This window comes from Macrobrachium rosenbergii, chromosome 21 (assembly GCF_040412425.1).
Source record: "Macrobrachium rosenbergii isolate ZJJX-2024 chromosome 21, ASM4041242v1, whole genome shotgun sequence".
NCBI classification, from domain to species: domain Eukaryota; kingdom Metazoa; phylum Arthropoda; class Malacostraca; order Decapoda; family Palaemonidae; genus Macrobrachium; species Macrobrachium rosenbergii.
In genome coordinates, this window is record NC_089761.1 from 13,372,895 (window position 1) to 13,396,944 (window position 24,050).

At 44.9% G+C, this 24,050-nt stretch overlaps 1 protein-coding gene across 2 annotated transcripts in view; it reads left to right on the forward strand.

Moving 5' to 3' along the window:
* The window catches only part of LOC136849686 (uncharacterized), a 231,637-nt gene that overhangs the window by 195,583 nt on the left and 12,004 nt on the right, over positions 1 to 24,050 (forward strand). The gene's annotated exons all lie outside the window — the stretch shown is intronic.

Genomic DNA, 24,050 nt, shown 5'->3' on the forward strand with positions numbered 1-24,050 from the left:
CTTAGTATGTTTCTTTGTTATGATTTCAACGGGTGACACAGGTCCGAAGCTCGGAAAAGGGATTTTGACAAAGGAAAATCTATTTCTGAGGGAGGACCTGTGTCACCCGGTGACCCTCCCAGATTCGGGTTTTCTCCCTGCTAGGCATACCAAGCTTGTAGGGGGTGCTACCCTGGAATGGGTACAGATGGCGCTGGGGTCGCCGGTGGGCGGTCCGGTGAGTGCTGGCGTTGGTCGGCTCTTCACGTTCGGGTTTTTGACATTGGATTGTCTACAGAGTACAGTCCTGTGGCAGTGGCAATATTCACTCACCCTTACCTATACCCACGTCTATGTCATTATAGATGATCGATCTGGGGTAGTAACCCCAGCATTCCTGATAGCTTTTTCTCTGGTATATTTAGCAATATTTATACCTAGAAATTGTGCTTAGTGGAATTTCACCAGGTGACACAGGTCCTCCTCAGAAATAGATTTTTCCTTTGTCAAAATCCCTTATTTATTAAATTACTAAGGGTTTCGTTTAAGCATTTAATACCTCAGTCATGAACGAAACTCAATGGTGTGTTTTTAGTAACATTTATTACCTTTAAGAGGAACTAAATTTTTATTTATTAGGAATGCGCAATATTTTTTGTACAATTCCATCATCCTGACAGAATTTTCCAACTTCATGGCACCCTGTTTCGGGCTCTCAGCCACGCCCCAGGTGTTCACACAAATCCTCTTTCATCATAAAAACCCAAACTTAGCCTACCACAAAACGAGTGTTGACCCATTTGCACAGGATACTTCTCCTGAGGTATCTTGATAATTGGCTAGTCCTGGTGAGCTCTTGGTTGCAGTTGCTCCAGGACAAAGATCTCCTTCTCGAGTTTTGTCACAAACTAGGAGTTGTGGTAAACTTTGAGAGTCCGATTTCATACCCAGGCAGTGGATAAAGTACCTGAGCATGCTGATAGATATGGCAGCAGTGAGAGTCTTCCCTTCAGACTCATGCATCCCCTCAGACTCATGTATCAGCAGGCACCTGTTGTCCCTGGAGATGCTAGTCCCTCATGGGCGGCTTCACCTTTACTCCCTTCAGTGGAGGATGAAGGAGTTCTGGTCTTTGGAAAGGGATACCCCATTCCTTCCCATTCCTCTCTCAGAGGTGGTGAGACAGGACTTTGCTTGGTGGCTAGATGACAGGAACCTCGTAATAGGAGTGTCTCTACACACTCCCCCTCAGGAGATGCTTCTGTTCTCGAGTGCATCAACTGAGGGATGGGGCACACACCTGGAGGAGTTGCTGATTTCAGGTGTGTGGAGCTGGAATGACAGGCACCTTCACATCAATATCCTGGAACTCAAGGCAGCCTTCCTGGCTCTCCACGAGTTTCAAGATAAGTGATGGGGCACTCGGTATTGTTGATGAGCAATAACACCATGGTAGTGGCATATGTCAGCAAGCATGGGGGGCCTAGTGTCTCTTCTGCTACATCTGTTGACAGTGCAGGTGCACAAGTGGGCAGTAGCACACTCGGTAGAGCTGTCAGCCAGATACATTCCAGGAAAGAGGAATATAGTGGCAGACAAGCTCAGTTGCCAGGGTCAAGTGATAGGGACAGAGTGGTCCCTTCATCCAGACATTATGGAGAGGCTGTTTGACCTTTGGGGTCGATCATCGGTTGATCTGTTTGCCACACGGCACAACAGAAAGCTACAGGTGTTTTGTTCCATCATACCAGACCCATGGGCTGCAGCAGAGGACTCCTTCCAGCACCCATGGGACAACCTAAACACAAAAGCTTTTCGGTTTTGTCTGATTCATAAGGTGATCAACAGGGTAGTGATCGCCCTGAATCTCAGAATGACCCTGGTGGTTCCCAAATGGCCACCTGCTGATGGTATCCAGACCTGCTAGCTCTGCTCTCCAAGACACCAAGAGAGATTTCCCCCCATCCCAGCACAACCTTCTATGTCAGCCACACATAGAACGCTACCACCAGTCAGTGGAGTCCCTGTCACTTCATGGCTGGAGACTATCCAGCATCTCTTGCGAGTGAGAGGTTTTTCTCGCCGCACAACGACAGAGATGTCTGGATACCTACGTCAATCCTCTGTGTCTGTGTACCAGGGGAAATGGGCCATCTTCTGTGGTTGGTGTCATATATGAGGCATCTCTCTGGTTGGAGCTACTATTCAGCAGGTAGCAGACTTTCTCATCTCAGTTGTGAAGGGCTATAGGACCGCCCTGGGCCTAGTCCTGTTCCTGAAAGGCGTTGATATCTCCTCCTCGCTGGGGATTTCTTTGCTGATGAGAAGCTTTGAAAGGTCTTGCCTTTCCAGGGAACTCAGGCCCCCTGCGTGGGATGTGACTCGTTCTTAGGAGTCTGACTCGTGTACTGTATGAACCTTTATGAGAGTTACTAGACAGGGATCTGATTCTCAAAACTTTCTTGCTTGCCCTGGCATCGGTGAAGAGAGTAGGCGAACTTCGTGGACTTTCCTTTGACGTTAACCCTTTAACGCTGACTGGACGTATTTTACGTCGACAAAAGTTGTCTGTCGGGTGTCGAGTGGACGTAAAATACGTCGACTACAAAAAGTTTTTTTAAATATTCGCAGAAAAATACTTATAGGCCTTGTTGCAAAAAATTTTAAATCGTGCCTTGAGGGATGCTGGGAGTTCACGGATCACGCTGTTGTTTTGTTTATAAGCGTGACCCAGCTGCACATGCGCGAATTTCTTTCTTATCCCAAAAGAAACCATCAGCTAACTCTGCTGAAAATCTCAGAAATTCTTTAGTCACTTTGTCGTAATTTTGCAATGTTTTCTATTAGCTAAATAAAGTTTTGTTCATGACACTTACCTGCCAGATATATATAGTTGTATTCAACCGACAGAATTTCAAAACTCGCGGCACACGCAGTGTGGCCAGGTGGTTAGTACTCATTCCCGCCGCTGGGAGGCGGGAATCGGGAACCATTCCCATTTTCTATTCAGATTTTCTCTGTCGCCGGTACTGTTAACATCTGTTACAGTACTCACTGATTTCGTTAACTTGCTTTTTCCCCACTTAAGTATTCTCTCTTCTTGACTTTTGGTTTTGATTCTTGGACTGTGGATTACACACGCTTTTTTCTGGACTGTTGTGATTTTGCTTATGACCTCTCTTTAACTGGCGTTCGGTTCTAGTTCTGCTAGTTTCCGTATGTTGTGTGAGTGATTGGGCAGAGGCTACCTAAAGTTTCCGTAGACCTCACTCGGTTTGTTTGAGGTGTAGTATGTTTGTCTTATAGATGATCGATGTAAGGAGTGTGAACTCATCGATGCTGCTGGAAGTCTTACCATTCGTATGTCTTCAAGTAAGTTGGAGCGTGACAGGTTAGAAGTCTCTCCAGGAGTGTGCAAGAGTCAGGTTATTTCCTCCTCCTGATAATCCTAACGTAGTTGATGTTGCACCTGTCTCTTGTGGTTTTGCCTTCGCCCTGATATTGTGTCTGTGAGGTCTGCCCGGGCGCAGATCATGAGTTCTATCCGCGCGCCGGTGAACAAAGTGACATCTCTCCAAAGTGCTGTGAAGTGTAGTGCTCCCAGTGTTGTGGAGGGGGCGCTGATCGCCCCCAATGCTTCTAGGCCTGACCGCTTGTCAGACTCCCAGGACACAGGGAGAAGGTGGCGTCGAAGCCGCAGGCGAAGGTTACGGGGGCTTCCCACCGATATGATCGCCTTCGCAGGTCCTGTTGTCGCCCCAGGCTGCCAGATCGCTTCGCGCCGCATTCTCAAGGACTGCTTTTTCGCCCTCCGGGAGCGCCCCCTCCTCGCAAGGGTTGGAATTCTCGTAAGGACTCTCGTCCTCTCAAGAGGAGCTGTGTTCAAGAGGACGCTTCTCGTCAGTCCTCTTCGTCGGCTAGTTATTTTGAAGCTTTTCCACCGCAGAAGAAGTCTAGGATTGCCTGATGAGGATGTTTCGAGCGCCTCAGCCTATGAGAGAACTTTCTGCTCCTGTGAGGAAGAAGAAGGCCTCGCCCATCGCTCTCCCATAGGATTGTCTCTCCTCCAGACATGATTCTTCTCCTTCTAAGAAGATTTGCTGGAGATGTAGCGACAGCTGTCTTCTCTTATTGCAGAGAGATGACTCTGCTCCTCGTCGTCGCAAGGACTTGACTTTGCCTGTCAAGAGATCAAGGAAGTCTCCTTTCTCCTGCTCCGCTGTCGCCTCCTTCTCCTGGTGTGTCGCCGCTTTCTGTCGCTCTGTTAGCTCTCTCTTGCTCCTCGTCGTGACTCGCCAACAGGACGCCGCGAGCTTCTTCCGTGACGCCGCAGCCGCTTCAGACGCCTGTTCAGACGCCGATAGGACGCTCGTTTTTGGGCGTGACGCCCAGGACGACGCTCTCAGGACGCCTAGACGCTCAAGACGCCTCGCTGCTCTTCAGGACGCCTGAGCATTCTGTTTCATCTGAGAAAAGAAGATCCTTCTTCGTATTGACCCGGGCACTTCGCTCTAAAGTGTTGGGTGACTCGTTGCTTCTCCGCTGTGGCGGAGAGGTTCAGCGATTCGATCCTGCTGAAGTCGAGCTCGCCTGGCTTCTCTTCTTCGATTATCGTTTTTAACCGCTTGTTAAGGACTTGTTCGGGGACAAGTTTAAACCTTCTGCTCCTCTTCTCCTCCTTCTCAGCTAGCTTCTCCAAAGCCAGGGAGAGCCGGTTTTTGAAGATGACTTCTTCACATACTCAAGAGGGCTTTCAAGAAAGTCAACGTGGATGGAGGGAACGGAAGTCCCATGGCAAGACCTCTTTCGCTGTGCCTCCGTTTCAAGCTTTCAGGCAAGGCTGGTATGTAGGCGAGACGGAGGAAGATCTCAGCCCTAGAGTTCCTTCCCTCTTCTCTCTCAAGGATTTTTACCAGTCTTGTCGACGCTTCCAGAAGGTCTCATCTGCCTACTGCTAAGGTTTCTTGGACCTTGTCAGAGACTGACCATCATCTCAAAGGTCTCTTCCGCACCATGGAGGTGTTTAATTTTTTGGACTGGTGCTTGGGAGCCTTAGATCTTGTTTGTTTTCTAAGCTCGACTTATTACCTTGGGGGAGTTTCTAGTGTCCTTTTTTTTTAACTGTATGGACAAGGCAGTTAGGATGGATCTGAAGAACCATGCCTCACTTTGGCACGGGCCTCTTAAAGAAGAGGGCCTTGTTTTGTGACTTCACTGCTAAGTCTGTCTCTCCTTCGCAAAGGGCAGAATTATTGTTCGCTCCTTTGTCCAACCATCTGTTCCCCCAGTCCTTGATTCGGGACATTTCCGCTAGTCTTAAGGAGAAGGCCACGCAAGATCTGTTGGCTCATTCTTCTAGACGTCCTCCAGCTCCTTCTCTCTTCTTTCTTTTCTTCTGCTTCAGCTTTGTCCTCCAGGAAGAAGTTAGTCTTTTCTGGAGGAACTTCTTCCTCTAGATCGCTCTCCGCGAGGAAGAGGTTTCCTCACCAGAGGAGCGCCCCCTAAAACCTAGGGAAAAAGACTCTTTCTCACCTCCAGACACCTGGGTAGGAGCCAGGCTTTTTATTTGCGGGAGCCTGGAGAACTAAAGGCGTGACGCATGGTCTCTCTGACCTCATAGAGAAAGGCTACAAGATCCCTTTCATGTTTCCACCCCTTTGCATCGCCGCCTGTGATCTGTCGCCGCCTACCATCGAGAGAAGCAACAGATTCTTTTGGACCTCCTGGAGCAGTTACAGAAAAAGAGAGCCGTGGAAACAAGTTCTGAAGTTGGATTCCTCCGGTTCTAAGCAACAGGCTTTTCTTAGTCCCAAACAGTCGGGAGAGTGGAGACTGGTCCTAGATGTAAGCGCTCTTGAATCGCTTTATTTCAAAGGACAGATTCAAGATGGAAACGCCTCAGTCGGTTCTAGGGGCCTTAAGACCAGGGGACTGGATGGTCTCTCTGGACTTACAAGATGCGTACTTCCATGTTCCCATTCATCCTCAATCAAGGAAGTACCTGAGATTTGTGCTGGGGGGACGTGTCTTCCAGTTCAGAGCGCCCCTGCTTCGCCTGTGCACCGCCTCCCATGATCTTCACGGTGATCATGAAAACGCCATGCAGGTGGCTTCACCTGGCGGGTGTTCGGGCGTCATTCTACTCAGACGACTGGCTCATACCGCAGCCCTTCTCGGAGAAGTGTCTGGAGGACCTGGATCACACTGAATTTGACGGTCCTGGACTCTTGTGAACTGAAGAAAAGTCCCATCTGGATCCCACGCAGTCCATCGCTCATCTGGGGATTCAGATGGATTCAGGCTTTGAGCTTTTTCCATCCCGGAACGCAACGGCTTTTGCTTACAAAGTTTCGTTCTTTTCTAGGAAAGAAACATGCTCGTGAGGGAATGGATGAGTTTGCTGGGGACCATTTCCTCGCTGGAGAAGTTTGTTTCTGGGAGGTTCTTATTCAGACCACCCAGCCTTTTCGAGAACTGGAGGGTAAAGGAGAATCTGGAAGAGATTTTGACAATATCTCCTTTTGTCAAGGATCATCTGAAGCGGTGGTTCGACCCCTGAAGCTTTGCAGAAGGGTTTCTCTTCGCTTCAGGAGTTCCGACTCAGTGTTGTTTTCCCGACGCTCCAGGAAGGATGGGGAGCAACACTAGAGGGAGGAAGTGTCAGCACCTGGAGAGGGGAACAGGTGTCCTGGCACATAAATTCAAGGAATTGGGTGCTATCTTTCTGGCTCTTCACCCTTCTCGAAGCCTGTTGCAGGCAGAATTGTCCAAGTCAATTCGACAATACCACAGCTCTAGCGCACTCTCAAAAACAGGGGTACTCATCTCGCTCCCTGTTCATCCTTGCGAGGGAGATCCTGCTCTGGACTCATGCTCGAAGGGTCACTATTCTCACGAGGTTCATTGCGGGAGTGGAGAATATCCAGCAGACCTTCTCAGTCGGCAAATCAGTTGCTACCGATCGAGTGGACCTCTTTCTTCACAAGGAGTGTATGTTTAGGAGTTGTGGGAGAATTTGGGGACGCCCTTCAGTGACCTTTTGCCACGCCCAGGACGGCAAGACTCCCCTTTATTGCCTCTCCGTTCCAGACCCAGGAGCGCAGGGGCCAGACGCCCTCTGGGACTGAAAGGCTCGACCTTTACGCTTTCCCCTCCCTTCCAAGATCCTGGGAGAAGTGATAAGGAAGTTTGCAATCGTCAGAAGGAGCAAGGGATGACTCTAATAGCCCCCTCTGGCCAGCAGCGGATTGGTTCCCAGAGACCCTGTCCTTCCTAGTGGACTCCCAAGAACGCTCTATTGAGTGGACCTTCAAGCAACTGCATTTCGAAAGGTTCCATCAAAACCTCCGCCTGAGTCTGACTGCTCAGACTATCTCTGCTGGCCAGAGCAAGAGGCTGAGCTGTGGCAGCGCCACGCTAATGCCAGGAGACCTTCTCGAATGCGGCTCACCAGTACAAGTGGTCTTTAGAAGATGGTGTAGGAGTAAAGGAGTTTCCTCGACCACGACCTCTTGTAATTAATAATAAATAGCTGACTTCCTTTTTTATCTTAGGCATAAGAATAAACTGGCAGTCCTGACTATTAAGGGGGTTATAGAAGTATGTTATCAGCAGTTTTTAGGCACAGAGGCCTGAACTTGTGCGAGAACAGCGATCTTCACGACTCACTGAGATCCTTCGAGACTGTCAGGGCTCCTCAACTCAGACACCTTCTGGAATCTGGATGTTGTCCTGAAGTTTCTTATGTCTAGTACTTCTTGAACCTCTGCTTCGCTTCCCTCAAGAACGTGATTTATGAAAGCTGTCTTCCTAACGGCCTGGCGACAGCCAAGAGGATCAGTGGAAGTGCAGGCTATTAGCAAATATATTGGCTTTCTTTTAGGTCCTACGCTGTATGCTCCCAAATCTTTGTTCTTAGCCCAAGAACGAAAATCCTTCAAACCCTGGCCCAAATCTTTGAAATCAAAGGTTTGACGGAACACTTGGGCAAGAGTCAGAAAGAGTCTTGTGTCCTGTCAGGGCTCTTAAGTCTCTACTTTAGCCAAGACCAAGAATACTAGAGGCTCATCAATCTTGTGGTGTTCGTGAAGAGACCTGATCTTCCCATGTCCAAGAATGCCTTAGCATTTTTTAAGAAGTAATTATTCGAGGCTCATTCCTCCTGCCTGTGAAGGTGACATGAGATTCTGGAGTAAAAAGCTCATAGCTAGAGCCATCATACTCGATGGCTTTCCAAAAGAATATGTCTCTGAATGATATTCTTGGTGCTACTCTTCTGGAGAAGTAATTGTGTTCGCCTGCATTACTTCATGGATGAAGACTTACATTTGAAGACTGCTCGGGACCGCACGCTTCCGCAGAGACACAATGTTGGGAGAAGAAGGCACACTATCCTATCCTTTAGGGTTAGGTAGCATTTTTTAATCTTGTTGTTGTTTATTTCTGGCTGTTGGGTGGCCATTGAGGTGACATCCCAATTTAGCCTATGCTAGGTTTTTTTACCTTAGATAGGCGGTCAGGTGGTTGGTCGTTGCCCTTCTCCCCTCTGTATGGTAACATGATCTAGTCCTATTGTGGTCACGCCCTTGGACAGGTTTGGTCTGGATCTCTCCAGCTTTATAGGTCCCTTTACCTGCTGGAGACTCTGGATAAGCAGAAGCAGGCTTGGGTGACAGATAACCTCGGTCAGCTATGCTAACAGGTAAGGAACCAAGGCGCCATTCGCCTGCATTTATTTCTGTTTCCTAAACTTATTCTCTGTCTCTTCCACCTCCTACGGTGGGATTCAGCCATATATATCTGGCAGGTGCAACATGAACAAATGATATTTTAATGATAAAATATGTTTGTCTGCTGGGCAGATATATATACTTTTAGTGCCCTCCCGCCTCCCTCTCTTGGACAGTGGCACTAGAAAAATCTGAATAGAAAATGGGAATGGTTCTCATCTCGCCTCCCAGCCGGCGGGAATGAGTACAACTACCTGGGCCATACTGGCGCAGCCGCAGTTGAAATTCTGTCGATTTGAGAAATACAGCTATATATATATCTGCCAGGTAAGTATGAACAAACCTTATTTTATCATTTAAAATATCATTTTATATATGAAAATCTGCACAATTTCATGTAGAATACAACAAAAAATAACTCATGGTTGTAGCTTTTATCAACTTTGACATATTTTCATATAAATCACAATAAGTGCCAAAATTTCAACCTTCAGTCAACTTTGACTTGACCGAAATGGTCGAAAAATGCAATTGTAAGCTAAAACTCTTACATTCTAGTAATATTCAATCATTTACCTTCATTTTGCAACAAACGAGAAGTCTCTAGCACAATATTTCGATTTAAGGTGAATTTTTGAAAAAAACATTTTCCTTACGTCTGCACTAACTCTGCTGAAAATCTCAGAAATTCTTTAGTCACTTTGTCATAATTTTTGCACTGTTTTCTATTAGCCGTTACATAAAGTTTTATATATTATATATGAAAATGTGTGCAATTTCATGTAGAATACAACAAAAAATAACTCATGGTTGTAGCTTTAACAATTTTGACATATTTTCATATAAATCACGGTAAGTGCCAAAATTTCAACCTTCGGTCAACTTTGACTTGACCGAAATGGTTAAAAAATGCAATTGTAAGCTAAAACTCTTACATTCTAGTAATATTCAATCATTTAACTTCATTTTGCAACAAACGAGAAGTCTCTAGCACAATATTTAGATTTATGGTGAATTTAAAAAAAAAAAAACTTTTTCTTTACGTCCGCACTAACTCTGCTGAAAATCTTGTAAGAGCCTGGCGCCGTCTCTTCCAAACACGTGTGTGTTCGTGTGTTAAATCGTCCATCGGAGGGACAAGATGACAAGAGCATCTCGTTTTCTTTCTCTAAAGGAACGATTTCAACCATACAATATTTCCGTCTGTTTCTCCCTAACCATTGTTGTCTTGATGTATGTACAATCACCACTACTTGCATTGCCATGCAAGCATTCTAATCATGTACTCATAATGTTCCAACGAGTCTTCTGTATCAAACTGTGTGTATGTTTCTGTTTGTGGAGACGCCAAACATCTCGCCACTCCAATGGACGAAGAACACACGTGTTTGGAAGAGACGGCGTCAGGCTCTTACAATCTCAAAAATTCTTTAGTTACTTTGTCATAATTTTTGCACAGTTTTCTATTAGCGGTTACATAAAGTTTTATATATGAAAATGTGTGCAATTTCATGTAGAATACAACAAAAAATAACTCATGGTTGTAGCTTTTATCAATTTTGACATTTTCATATAAATCACGATAAGTGCCAAAATTTCAACCTTTGGTCAAGTTTGACTTGGCCGAAATGGTCGAAAAATGCAATTGTAAGCTAAAACTCTTACATTCTAGTAATATTCAATCATTTACCTTCATTTTGCAACAAACGAGAAGTCTCTAGCACAATATTTCGATTTATGGTGAATTTTTGAAAAAAAAACTTTTTCCTTACATCCACGCGCGCTAACTCTGCTGAAAATCTCGGAAATTCTTTAGTCAGTTTGTCATAATTTTTACACCATTTTATATTAGCCGTTACATAACGTTTTATATATGAAAATGTGCGCAATTTCATGTAGAATACAACAAAAAATAACTCATGGTTGTAGCTTATATTTTCATATAAATCACGGTAAGTGCGAAAATTTCAACCTTCAGTCAACTTTGACTTGACCAAAATGGTCGAAAAATGCAATTGTAAGCTAAAATTCTTACATTCTAGTAATATTCAATCATTTAACTTCATTTTGCAACAAACGAGAAGTCTCTAGCACAATATTTCGATTTATGGTGAATTTTTTAAAAAAACTTTTTCCTTACCTCCGCACGTGCTAACTCTGCTGAAAATCTCAGAATTTCTTTAGTCACTTTGTCGTAATTTTTGCACCGTTTTATATTAGCCGTTGCATAAAGTTTTATGCATAAAATGTGTGCAATCTCATGTAAAATACAACAAAAAATAACTCATGGTTGTAGCTTTTATCAATTTTGACATATTTTCATATAAATCACGATAAGTGCCAAAATTTCATCTTTCGGTCAACTTTGACTCAGCCAAAATGGTTGAAAACTGCAATTGTAAGCTAAAACTCTTACATTCTAGTAACACTCAATCATTTACCTTCATTTTGCAATAAACGGGAAGTCTCTAGCACAATATTTCGATTTATGGTGAATTTTTGAAAAAACTTGTTTTTACGCCCGTGCGTTACGAATTCATGCATCATTTTGTGATAATATTTTCTCTGGTTGCTTTGATCATTTTACAATTTGTTATATACCAAAATCATCGCAATTTAGTGTACAATACAACGGAAAAAAAAATAACTCATTAGCTTTAACTGTTTTGCTCACAGCGTGATTTCTATACAATTATATATGACATTTTTTTTGCGCTGTCATATATTCCAATATTTATATATGATAATGATATTTTTTTCATTTCTGATGGTTGCATACTAAACTTCATGCAATGAGAAAAAAAGGAGCCAAAAATGAACTCTTAACCTTAAAAACTAAGCGTGCTGTGATTTTTTGAAAAAAAAACTTTCTTTCCGCTTTGGCGCTAACTCTCAAACCCCGCCGGCATACGGCAGACACTTTTGTAAATAGAGGCTCAGCGTTTAAGGGTTAAGCACTTGAGGGGATGGGGATCTGTTACGCTTGATTTCATCCTGGATCTCGTAGTGATGACTCAGAATCCGTCGGTCCCTGACGCCAGGTTTGAGTCCTTCTCGATACCCTCCCTAGAGGACTTTATTGATAATGATTCAGATGAGATGCTACTCTGTCCAGTTAGGGTGTTGCGGTGCTGTCTTAAGAGGATTCGACATCTCCAGCCTGAGTGTCGATGACTCTTTGTTAGTACTGGCTTGACCAAGAGAGAGATGTCCAAGAACAACATCTCTTTCTGGCTTCATGAGGCTATCAAATGGGTGTTCTCTGATACTCGGGCTGAAAGGCAAAGTGAATGCTTACCGTCCAGGTGGGCAGGACTCCCACCAGGCAGACAGTAGTTAACTACCTAACCACCTTGTTTAAAAGTTAAGCGACTGTTCTCCAGCTATGGTGAAGCAAATTCCTCATGTAAAAACCTCAGGTTTGTATAGTTAGGAAAAATACAAATTACTTTTAAAATTTGTCATATCTGCTGTAAAATCAGACTTAAAAATTTTATATTCTGTTCATAATGAAGGACTTAGACTATGCTTAGGACTTCGAAATTTTTTTTAAGCAGATGTATACATTTTGAAAGATGATTCCTTGGCAACTTTTTATTGCTTACAAGCCGCAAGCAAGTCATTCATCTACCAGGTAATGGGAATTTTTTCATAAATAATGTTAGGATTGGTCATTGTTTTGTTGAAAAACACTGGAGGACAGGAGAAACAAGGGAACAATCGTAATAAGATTGTTCCTTGTTTCTCCTGTCCTCCAGTGTTTTTCGTTGAGGTGGCGAGTTGACATAAGTCACAGTGGGAGTGACAGCGTTAGTTAGGTTTTGGATGGCAATCTGAGGTTCTGGGCAACTCAGTTATTAAGGCAACAGCATGGTTGATTGGTAGGAATGGAGCAGCTGGAAGTCATTTTGATGGACGGGTCTGTAGTACCTGTTTGACTTCAATAGGAGGATGAGGACCTCTCCGTCTCTGTGTGTGTGTAATGGCTTCTTCGTTGGTAGCAGCATGGACAGGTCTGTGGTACCTGTTTGACTTTGATGGGAGGATGGAGGACCTCTCCTTCTCTGTGTGTGTGATGGCTTCTTCATTGGTAGCAGCATGGACAGGTCTGTGGTACCTGTTTGACTTCGATGGGAGGATGAGGACCTCTTGGTCTGTGTGTGTGTGTGTGATGGCTTCTTCATTGATAGCAGCATGGACAGGTCTGTGGTATCTGTTTGACTTCAACGAGGAGAAGAGGACCTCTCCGTCTCTCTCTCTGTGTAATGGCTTCTTCGTTGGTAGCAGCATGGACAGGTCTGTGGTACCTGTTTGACTTTGATGGGAGGATGAGGACCTCTCTGTCTGTGTGTGTGTGTGTGTAATGGCTTCTTCATTGGTAGCAGCATGGACGGGCCTGTGGTACCTTATCACTTTGACAGGGGGATGAGGACCTCGCTGTCTGTGTGTATATGGCCTCTTCAGTAACAGCTTGATTTGTCTGTTTATTCTGTATTCTACATTGATGTTGAGTATGATTTTTCATTACATTATTATAATTGTAGTGTCAAGCAGTGTATGGCTCTGATAATATTGTTATGATTTCGTATGATGGATTTGTTTATTGATTTATTTAAATTGCTTGATTTGTTTACGTGTTTTAAATGTTGTTATTTGTGTAAATGATCATTTCATGTGTTTTTGCCACCCAGAACCTGAACTCACTTGTAAATATGTAAATTTCTATATATAATAAATTAGTATTCAGGTAATTTGATTGTTTTGTTCAGTCCTCCTCCTTCATTAGTCATGTTTTTATTTTGAACCTGCTGGTCTCTATTGACAAGACCATTTTACAATAATCATTCTCGACCATTTCTCCCTAAGGAAAAATACTCATTGATGCTTTGAATCAGAGTGTAATCATCCTTCGAGTAGTAGAATTTCCTCCTTGTCCATACTAAGTATATGCCCATTTGTATTAAGTATCAAAATAGCAACATTGCTTAAAACATAAAAGGCAAAAAGGTCCACTCTATGCATTATGCAGAGATAGATCCCAGTCACCCAATTTGGGTGGGGTATCTTGCATTATCTTCATGGCAGGGAAATTATTAAGAGATAGTTTGTATCCAGCTCTTCTGAGATTACTAGAGGAGTGCTATTTAAAAAAGTAATTTTTTGTGGATTTTGAGAAGCTTTTGGCAGAGTACTATGATTAGTCACTTAGACATTAGAAAAGTTTAAGTACTCATAAGACTTGGTGAGCAGGTGTTGCTACTCTATCATGATACTGGGTCAAAAGTGAAGGCAAATAGAAGTATCAAAAGAATTTGAAGTGTATCATTCATCATTTATAGATTGCACAAAGGGAGATTGACTGTCTTCTCTGTCTGTCAGTGTGTTTGCCACATTTACAATATCATTGCAAAATCTCATAATTTTTTTAAGGGATTACACTTATACTTTGTAAAAAATTAGATGGTCATGCATAGGGTTTTAGTCAAATGTGATTTGAGGGTAAACTATCAAGCATAAACGGGCATGAGGGGTGATCATCATACATAGATTTGTAGATAGGTGGAAATCATCTACCTATCTACACAGTTGAAAGGATTTTAGTCAAACTTGCTTCAAAGGTAAACCATAATGTATAAATGTGCATGAAGAGAGATCTTCCATGTGTTTGTTAGTGTGCCTTATAGTCTCAACTCTTCATACACCACTGAAGGAATATATCAGTTTTTTCTTTGAGGTTTCTGTTAAACAGTACAAAAATAAATTGCCATCCATAGATGTAACTGAAGGGATATCATCGATCTATCCATCAGTATGTTTGAGACTTACCTTGCCAATGCAGTACCCACATGGATGAAAGGATTTCAGCAAACTTGGTACAAAGGTAGAACATTATGTATTGATGTGCATGAAGGGAAATTTTTCATTGTCTGTCCATCAGTGTGTTTGTTACACTCACCTTGACTTCACAGCCTCTTTTACATGGGTGAGGTGAGTTTGGTCAGGCTTAGTTCAAAGATAGACCATCATATATAGATGTGCAAAAGGAGAATATCTATATGTAATCTACCACTGCCTCTTTCACACTTGCTGTACATTATCTCAACTATATGGGTGAAGAGATTTCAGTCAGTCTTTGTACAAAGTAGATCACCATGCATAGATATAAAGGAAAGGATTTGTCCTGTCATACCTATGTAATTGTCATACTCATCATGTTTTGTAAAGGCTTTACCAGAAGGTAAAATTATGGCTACAGGTTTCATTGATTTTAAATAGAACATTAACCTTGGCCACAACTTTTGGTATTCATGCTCCACTAACTTACAGTAGCTGTAATACTGTCATCTTCAGTATTTCATCAGTCTTGATGTGGTTAGTTGGTTGTGGATTTGTAGGGAACATGTATTATTAAAACCATTTTGTGAAATTTACTTTGACTTTTATACAGCAGTAAATTAATGTAGTAATAATAATAATAATAATAATAATAATAATAATAATAATAATAATAATATGTAATAATAATAATATTCTTTATTACAGCTGAGGGCCATATACATGGAATATACAAATACAATACAGTAAAACCCCGTATTCGCATTCTCATGATTCATGGACTCACCTATTTGCAGATTTCTCTATGGAACATATCAACACATTATTCACGGAAAATTGCCCATTCGCAGTACTTTTCACTGAGTAATATTCACTAATTACTGTATTTTCATATTTTCATGACTAAATGCACTTTTTGTGATAAAACTATTAAAATACTCAAGAACCCAGGTAGTGCTCAGGTCACAATAATTCGCCTTACGATAATTCGATTTTGTGATGGGGTAAGCAGTTAACACCAATATGACAATATTTATAAAATATTTTTAAATTTCATGCGGGAGGAGGCAGCATTGTAAAATCAGGCAGCAAGAGAGACCAAATTACAATAGACCATTGTCTATTCCTCCATCTCTTTACCCCATCTTCTAGTTAAAAAAGTAAAAGAGAATGATAAAAGTATTGTTAGTAACGTTATACTCTTGCGTAAATGCATACAGCCATAAACAACCGAATGAGAAACTATTGTGTTGCTTATAACTGAATCGGATAGCAACACCCATTTTCCATGTATTTCAACCATTGTGCGGTAGTAAACAATTACCGTAGTTGTGTTACAAATGATGTCAAGTAGAATAGGACTGATATATTTTTACACTATACCCTTATTTACTATGGATAAAAGATCAGCAAGGAAATATACTGCTAAATTTAAGCTGCAAGTTGTAGCTGAAGCTGGGGAAACAATATTCATGCCGCTAATGACTGTAAATTATCGTGCATTGGCAACATGGATGAAACTCAACCATAATTAAAATTGGAGAGAAAGTATTTTAATCAAAGCTACTGGGCATGAAAGAACACATTACTGTTGTTTTTACGCCGATAACTGATAAATACATAATGCATGCATTATGATGAAATCAAGTGAAAATAGCGAACAGAATCTGATTTGTTCTGACATGATATACAAACCGTCGGTCCTTTACATTAGGAATTACTTTCAGTGTAGGCTGGAAACAGCCGTTAAACTCTTGAGCAAGGTGGTTAGGCAGTAACTACTGCCAGGTAGGCTGGATTACCCGCCTGCCCGGATGTAAACATTCCAGTTTGCTTTCGGCCGTCATGCGTTGCAGACATGGATTCAGATCTCTTTGCCTGACTGTCGTTGAGCTCTTATTATCCCGGTGGGATCTTTCTGCATTTTTGTGTGTATATTGCATGTGTTTGATATTTATTAATACAAAGCATAAGCCGTAGTTCCCCTGCACTGTGTCTGGGGTTTGACGGTCAAGGGCATATTTAGAGAAGCGTAACAGAGTGGTAATGCCTCTCTTCTAGTAGCCCTGTATGTTCAGAGATACAGTATTAGATTGGGACGTAATGTCTTTGCTCCCCTGGGCTCCCACCCTCCGTGTACAAAGGGCATCGCTACTTCCTTCCTACTTGTGCTGAGTGTTGTTTTCGCTGCCTGCCCTTAGAGTTGCGGTGGGGGGTAGGGGGGTGGGAGAGGTTGCAGGCATCGTTGGTAAACTCCATTTTCACAGCGCCCTTGGTGGCCTCTCCTCCATCCTTCTCTCCCCCAATAGATTCTTCCTTATCTCTCCTTCGGTAGAGATCTCTTTCCTTCACCCTCTTCGTGAAGACCGTGAGAAGTGGGGGCAGCCGCGGGCAGTTGGGACCTCTTCTAGGGGCCTCCTCTCGCTGCCTAGGGCAGTTTCCCTTGTAGCAAGAGGAGTCTTCCTCTACTAATCATTTTTGCTTTTTCTTTCAGGTTGACAGTGAGCATCACAGATGCAGCAGTAGTTGGCTGGATATCTCTGGGAATATCTTGCATGACTGAGTCCCAACGTTCATTCATTGTTGCTTTGGGACCGACCACAGTACCTGGTTGGAATGATAGTTCCATGTCGGGATCGTTCTGACTCTGTACCTGCCGATGTCATTGCTGGCCTTCATGTATGCCGTGGCACTGCCTCTGGCGTATCTGTGGTCCATCTTCGCCTGCTGTTTCCTGTGTTATGCTCCTGTTAACTCAACGACAGTCTCTGGGCAGCTCTTCCTGGTCTCCTGCCACAGCCGCCCTAATCGTTCCTATCGCTGCTGTTGACTTTCATGTGACGTTCCTGGTCGTTGCTGTGGCTCCTTCCAAACCGCTTCCACAGCTCTTGCATCGGCTGTCCTGGTCGTTCCTGCTCTTCTCCTGGTGGTCGTGCCCAGGGCCACTTCCATTGTGTTCCTGCCTAGCTGCCCTGTAGGTTACGATGTCCGCCATCCTGTAGAAGTTGTCAGAGTGAAGGTGAAGGAAGTCGCCCTGTGGAAGCGACGTTCCTGGCCGTTGCAGTAGCTTCTGCCTTCCAAACTGCTGCCATAGCTCCTGCATCGGCTATCCTGATCGTGCCTGCTGCTTCTCCTGGTGGTGGTGTCCTGGGCCACTTCCGTTGTGTTCCTGCCTAACTGCCCTGGAGGTTATGATGTTTCATGTCTACCAGTTTGTAGATGTCAGAGTGAAGGTGAAGGAAGCCGCCCTGTGGAAGTAGCCGCCGTCTTCAACTTATCTTCGCTTTCATCTCCTGCTGCCTCTGCCCTTCCTCTCCCGACGTCCAAGGGGGTCCCGGAATCTGGACAGACATCCGTTGACCAAAGGAGAGGAATGCTGCTTCTTTACCCTTGATACCCTTGGACGTCTGGGGACTGCCTCCTTCCGAGGAGGCAGTGGGTCTCTCGTTGGCTCTTCCCAACCTTAGGGTTAGGAAACTGATTCGCATACCCCAGGGTTTTGTGTTTCAGGACCTGCAGGCGCGCAGATCTCGGTTTGCGACCCTATTTCCAGTCCTAGAGTTCTGCCTCTGAGACGGGGGCTGCTTCAGGCGCTCATTTGCGAGCTGCTCCAGGTGCTCGAGATTTGGTGGAATTCGAGTATCCCGATCTAGTCTGGAGAGTACTCTCCCCAGCCCAGTTTGGGATCAGTGCGAGAGAAAGGGCCGAGGCACCCAGGTGTCTCAGCTCTTCCTGCCAGCACCTCAAGCGCTCCCCAAGTGCTTACCAGTGCTCGGTCAGGTTCTCAGTCTGGTGTCTCGATCCTATCAGTTCGAACATCAGGAGAAGCAGGGAAGAGGTTCCCTTCGGGAGTCCTGCGGGACTTCTAAGGGACTGTTCTCTTCCGGGAGACACGTTTTTCTCGTTGGCTCTTCCTGCCCTCGGGCGGGAACTGATTTGCATTCTCCTGTGGGGTCTGGCATTTCTCGGACCATGAGAGCGCGGCCTCGAGCGGCCACGCCCTCGTTGCCAGTCTTAGAAGTCTGTGTCTAAGACTGGTTCCATGCCTGGCTCTTTTTGATTTCTTAGGAAGCGGAAAGCAGCCACTCCCGATTCTGGGAGTCTTGTGGGTCATTTGAATTCTGTGAATCACGAGTGCTCTCCTGACAAGAGGCACAGGACGAGAGAAAGTGCCGAGGCACCGAGGTGTCTGGGTGCCGAGACACCCAGGTGTCTGGGTGCCGAGGCGCCAGGTGTCTCAATACTGCCCACGAGCTGCTTCGGTTGCTTGGCCGGTTTTCATCCTCGTGTCTTGAACCATAGGGTTCGAGCATGCAGGATAGCAGACACAGAATTCCCCCTTGAACCTTCTTCTCGAAGGGCCTCGGCCTTGAAGGAGTTTAGAGTTCCGGAAAATAGCATTAATTCACGGCAGACGAATTCTGCCCTGTCCAGTGCTGATTGCGTTCGCGCGTTCGGCTTGCTTGGCTTGCCTTCCCCTCCCAGCCCCTGGTCGCACTTGCTAGACTGGCTCGGCTCGGGTTGGCTTGTCCCGCCCTGCCCCACCCCACCCTGCCTGCCTCCCAGTCCACCACATACCACCCAGTCAGATCGCGTTCACGTGATCGGCTCGGCTCAGCCCCACTCAATTTTTCTGAATCGGGTTCTCTGCTCTGTTCGAGTGATCTTTCTGATTTTCCCAGGAAAGCACTTTGCCACGGCACAAGCACTCTTCTTCCCCCGTGTGGCAGTAATCTCCTTAGGTTGATTATCACTCATGGTCCACCTCTCTTGCTGGTCTTACTGGCAGGACAGGTAAGGGTACTCTTTCTCCTCACCTGTTCTCTTCTCCTCTCGGTTGTTCTGAGAGGCGCGAGACAGACAGAGAGCGCTCCGATGAATTATTTTTGGAGTTCAGCTGCCTGGCGTGCTTTGGGTGTTGGTCCCCCAATTCTCCCGTAGTACAACCAGGTAGCCGAGGAGGGTTTCATGGGATCTGTCAAGGTCTACCTCCAAGGGAAGATGTACAGGAGTTTCACGCTTCGGAAACAACGAGGGTTTTCCTCTTCAAGTTGCGATTGTCCTTGTTTTTCGGAGAACTTTTCGCCAATTCGTCAGCGCAAGAATCCCCAGGACATGATTGCGGCTCCCCCAATGAATAATCTTCATCACTCGCAACCTTTGCAGTTCCTGAGGGGTCGAGAGTGTCGGGGACCGCCGCAGTCTTTGCTTCTGAGAGTGTTCTCGACCAGATGAATTCTTTTCTCCAGAGAAGGAATTCATTCAGGTCGAGACACCAAGCTTCTCCCCTGCCTCGACAGAATACGAATTCTTGCCTCGGAGGGTTTTCCCGACTGCAGTTCTGTGGGCAATTCTGGTGCTAAGAAGAAAGACTTTGTCCCAATTCAGATCTCCGGTTTCGTAAGTCCCGAGTTGGCTCAACCCTTAGGAACGAACCTTTACTTGGTTCTGCCTTTCTCTTTCAGAGATTTGCCAGATACCTGTGTAATCAAGGTTCGTACCAGGGCACTGCCTTGTTCTTTGGACAATGGCCAAGACCTTGGGGTCTTAGTCATCTCAACTCGACCTTGAGTTCATGCCAGCCCCCCTCAACTCCTAAGAAGTCCCAGGCTTTGGGAGAAGATTGTGGAACACATAGCCCTCTTCTTCCCTTCTAGGAGAGTGCGCATAACTGTGTCTCTTATCACCCTCTTTTCCATAGGGAGGAGGGCAGAAGGGAAGAGAGATAGAAGTATCGACGGGGAAGAAGTCCTCCTACTGCTGATACCTGGATGAAATGATACTTATCGAGTCTCTGGAGCTGGCAGTGACATTACTGAGACCTGGGAATGGATTCCTTCAGGAGAAGTATCTATTTCTCTTAGGTCTCGGCAATTCTTTTCATCGAACCTCCATCCCGCTTCCTCTCCTGTGCTCCCAATTCGGGAAATATCAGCCCAGCTAGAGCTAATTGTCTCAGTATCCTGTCGTCTTGCAGAAGCTTCCCCATGGTGGAGAATGGAGGTCTGCTTCCATTCCTCTGGCCTTCTTTCCTCTTCGAAGTATGAGGAAAGAGTTAGGCTAATGCTTGATTGAAGGAACCTTCGAATATGCTTGCATATTCTCCTCACATCGTGTGTCTACTTACGGATTTACCGATCGAGGAATAGGTGCACACCAGTAAAACTTTGTCTTGAAGGTGTGTAACCGAGACGATTAGTACTTTCTCATCACCGTCCTGGGCTCAGGGCAGCCTTTTGGCCTTCTGAAAATTCAGGATGAGTTTTGCAACACTCAGTGGTTTCGTTGAACAACAAAACCACAGTAGTGGCATTTGACGACAAACAAGAGGGAATCGTTTTTTCCTTCTGTTTTATCTGTTCACATTTGCAGATATCCAAGTGTTCTATAGCACACTTGACAGCTCAGTTAGCTAGATGCATTCCCAGTGGGGATGTATTGGTAAGCGAGCTTGGCCTTGGGTTTGAGTGATCAGGACAGAACGTGCTGCTCACTCTTTTCTTCACGAAGATTCACGAAGAGACTACTCGACTGAGAACCCCTACTGTCTTTCTGTGGCCTCCCTGCACAAGAAGTCGGTAGTTTTTCTCGTTCCTCCGTACCAGACCCAGAGGCCGCTACAGTGAGGCATGTTGTCTTTTTGTGAAAAAGATCGATATCTAAGTTTTTCCTTCCGTATTTGTCTGTTACACTAGGGGTTCACAAGCATTGCTCACCCCAAGTTACAGACAAATGCTGGAAGACTTCACCTTTCGCCCAACCTGATAGCCGAGGCATTGAGAAGAGCTCTGCTTGACTCAACCTCCTGTAGCAGCTACACAAGAAGTGGTTCTTCAGTCAGTACATCCCTGTGTGTTCAGGACTGAGAGACCTTCCAGCTTTCCTTGCAAGCATAGGCTTTCTCGCCGGGTGGCAACGGATATAGCTGGATACCTCTTGAAGTCCATTGCAACACTGTCCCAGGGACTGGATCCGTCTTCGCTGGTGGGTGTCGTTGACAGAACTGCTTCTCAGGTCAGAGTTGCTCTTCAAGTCTGGACTTCCTCATCTTCTCCACCGAGCGTTGCTTCTCTCCCTCTCATTCGTGAAGAACATAGGCCCTTGCGACCTAGTCTTCTATCTGAAGTACAGTAGCCTTCTTCTCCTTAGTCGAGACTTAGCTACAGACAAGAACCTTCTTCGGTCGTGCTGTCCCAGGGAACTGTTCCCTGGGTGGTATGTGACTCTCGTTTAGGGTTCCTGTCCCGTGCTCTGCATGCACCCTTACGAGAGTCATTGGATAGAGATGTGCCCTCTTAGGACCATCTCTCATCTTGCTCTGCCCTTGGCGTAGAAGATGGAAGAACAGGGATGGGGATCAATACCTCGACTCCTTCTCGGATGTCTTAGGTGGACTCTAAATCCATCAGCATCTATTGTCAGGTTCGAGTCCATCTCGTTCCCCTCCTCCTTGGACTTTGTGTCGATGATCCAGATCATTCGTTACTTTGTCCTATTAGGGAGCTGTGGTACTTTCCGAAAAGGCTCGACATTCCTAACCTGGATGTCGTCAATGTTTTCACTAGTACTCTCTTTCCTAAGGAAGAAGTGTCTAAGGACACATCTTTCTCCTGGCTTCGTGTAGCGATCAAAGGAGGTACTCGGCAGCTGGCAATGACGATACCAGTACTTTCCACCCGAGAGCTCACGAAGTCAATGGCTTAGTCCATCCTTCGCATTCCGAAAGGTTCTGTTGGTCTGGAAGCAAGACGTGGTTTCATAGACCACACACTTGTCTTCCTGTGGTCTTGCCCACAGGCCCTTGGAACCTTTTTTCCTTGGCCCTGTGGTGACTGCTCAGCGAGTTGTGTTTTCTTACCCGGCTCCTTCAAGAGGACGAGTAGCATCTCGCCTAAGGTGTTGCATCTGGAAGTGAGAAGGATACTGAGAGTGTCTGGTGTTTCTTCCTCCTCCTTCCCCATCTTCCTACTTCTCCTCCTTTGGGATGAGAATAGGACTTGAACCAATAGTTGGTGGATCTGGCGCTGATGCGGTAAGACTACACATCGAGCACCTATTCTGTTTTTCTAGAATCATAGAAGCAATTCCACTCCTTCCTCTAGCAAGGGGAGGAAGGAGAGACTGGCAATAAAGGAACCCAATCTTGGCTTTTCCTTATTGCCTCCAACTCTAGATTCTTCCAGCCTATTTCGTAGGGGTTACGTTTCCTCACTCTTGCGAAAAGGTCCAGTATCTGACATTTGATCTTGCAGTTCCTACACTCCAATCATTATGTCAGAAGCATGGTATTCCTCCTCGCTCTTTCGACCAGGAGTAGCCCAGGTGTGCAGAACTCCAGTCAGTTCAGGAGACTCACTCAGATTCCTCCCTTCAACCAGTGAGTCTTCCTAATGTAAAGGACTGACGGTTTGTATATTGTGTCTGGACAAATCACAATTTTTGAAAGTAAATTGTATTTTTACTAACTACACAAACCTGAGGTCCTTTACATTAATATATTATGGCCACTTCATGCCACCCCTCAATCTGAACCTGGACCGAAAGGCAAACTGGAATGTTTACATCTGGGCAGGCAGGTATTCCCATCTACTTTGCAGTAGTTACTGCCTAACCACCTTGCTCAAGAGTTTAATGGCCATTTCCAGCCTATGCTGAAAGTAATTCCTAGTGTAAAGGGCCTTAGGTTTGTATAGTTTGGAAAAATACAATTTACAGTAAACCCCTGGATTCATGGGGGATGTGTACCACACCCCCCAGCGAATAGCTAAAACCCTTGAATACTTAGAACCCTTCTAAAAACACTTAGAATTGCCTATTTTGATAATTCAAACACACACAAAACAAACTGAAAATGCTTATACAGGTATTATCCTAGTTACGATAGGGTTAGGTTCCAAAAAAACCATCGTTTGTTGGAAAAAACGTAAGAAATACCAAACTCTATCTCAAGCATAGCCTGGCCTACACTAGGGTATTTGGTACCATGTACTGTATACATACAGGCAGTCCTCGGTTATCGGCGGGGGTTCCATTCTGGGGGTGTGATGATAACCGAAAATCTGCGATTTCCGGCACCTTTTTGGGGATTTTCAGTGCTTATCAGCGCCTCTGTTAGGTATGTATCAGCACCAATACCCAATTGTCGGTGCTGATAAGCGGAAATCGGCGATTTTCGGTGCCGAAAATTGCCAATTTTCGTCGCTAGACAAGTGCCATAAAACCAGATCCCCATTAACCGAGCCCGCTGTTAACTGGGGACTGCCTTATATGGTAGCCTTGCCTGCACTATAAAATATACTCTTTACATACACGGTATAGTAATCATTAATATCAACTGATTCTGAAGGTTCATGCAAAGTGACTTATGATAATTCAGTACAAAGAGAAATTGAATAACAATCAAGAATTAGCTTAGCCTACACTATGGTATATTGTATACATACATGGTAGTGTAGCCTACATTATACTGTACTCTATATTCACATATCGTATTATACAAACGTCATC